This window comes from Halyomorpha halys, unplaced genomic scaffold, assembly GCF_000696795.3.
Source record: "Halyomorpha halys isolate HHAL.00 unplaced genomic scaffold, Hhal_1.1 Scaffold662.1, whole genome shotgun sequence".
NCBI classification, from domain to species: Eukaryota; Metazoa; Arthropoda; class Insecta; order Hemiptera; family Pentatomidae; genus Halyomorpha; species Halyomorpha halys.
In genome coordinates this window covers 163,241-164,407 of record NW_027111704.1, presented here as the reverse complement: position 1 = coordinate 164,407, position 1,167 = coordinate 163,241, and the positions used below count along the sequence as shown (strand labels likewise).

At 27.0% G+C, this 1,167-nt stretch overlaps 1 protein-coding gene across 1 annotated transcript in view; it reads right to left on the bottom strand.

The window, feature by feature from the left end:
- The window catches only part of LOC106685136 (uncharacterized), a gene marked incomplete in the record, with an annotated part of 36,990 nt that overhangs the window by 19,132 nt on the left and 16,691 nt on the right, over window positions 1-1,167 (bottom strand).

The following is a 1,167-nucleotide window of genomic DNA, read 5'->3' as shown; positions in this document are numbered from 1 at the left end:
GTTTCAAAGCGATAAAAAAAACTATTTTTTCATTCGGAGCTCCATATATTAAAAATTAGGAACAACACAAGAAAACCTAAGAGAGCATTATTTAAAGGAGAGTAAATTTTCTGAAATATTAGCCCTAATTGAGTTATTTAAATTAAATAGTTTTCGAGATAGAACTTTTTAAAAAGCAACATTTAATAAAAATGTATGTACAACCTATAAGAATATAAAAGATCTGTAGTAGTTAGTGAATTTATTTTGAAAAATAAATATCTCAAAAACCATTTGACGTAAAGATGTCTATTAGCACTCAAATTAAAGCTAGTTTAATGAGCTATAAAGTACTTTATGATGTTTATCTTCGTAGGAGTAATAGTTTACATGAAATTTCCTAACAAATTTTCATTTGCCAAATTCATATTCATATGTGAATATAATAAAAAAGACTACCCCTACGAAGATAAGTGTCATAATCTGCTTTATAGTAAGTTAAATTTCCTTTATTTTGAGTTTTGGCAGACATATGTGCGTCTTATGGATCTAGATATATATTTTTTTCAAAAATCCAACATTTTATAGCAACAACTAGAAATTAACATTTTGTGAGTTTATTTTGTCCAATATCTTAAAAACTACTACTCCTACAAAGATAAACATTATAAACTACTTTATAGCTCATTAAACTAGCTTTAATTTGAGTGCTAATAGACATCTGTAAGTCACATAGTTCCTTAGATATAGAATTCTCAAAATAAATTAACTAACTACTAATCTTTCAGTAGATTTTTAAGAACATTTGCTGTTTAAGTAGCTCTTTTAGGGCTAATATTTCAGAAAATTTTCTCTTCTTTAAATAATGTTCTCTTAGATTTTCTATTGTTGTTGGTAGTTTTTAAGATATAGAGCTCCGAATGAAAAATTAGTGTTTTTTTTTAAGGTTTTTAAACAGCCGGCATTTTTTATTCCCCCTACTTGGCAGACTCATCAATTTTGACTAGTAATTATACATAGTTTTCATTAAAGTGATCAAAAATTGGGGTGAGATAACTTCCTTTTATTCTTCCCGGATCTTGTACTAAGAGTTGAACTCAGATGCTGATGAGAGATAAGTTTAAGGTTATGTTACTTGCATAATCATGTCATATGCATAATGCATAATAAACACTACAACTATTTATA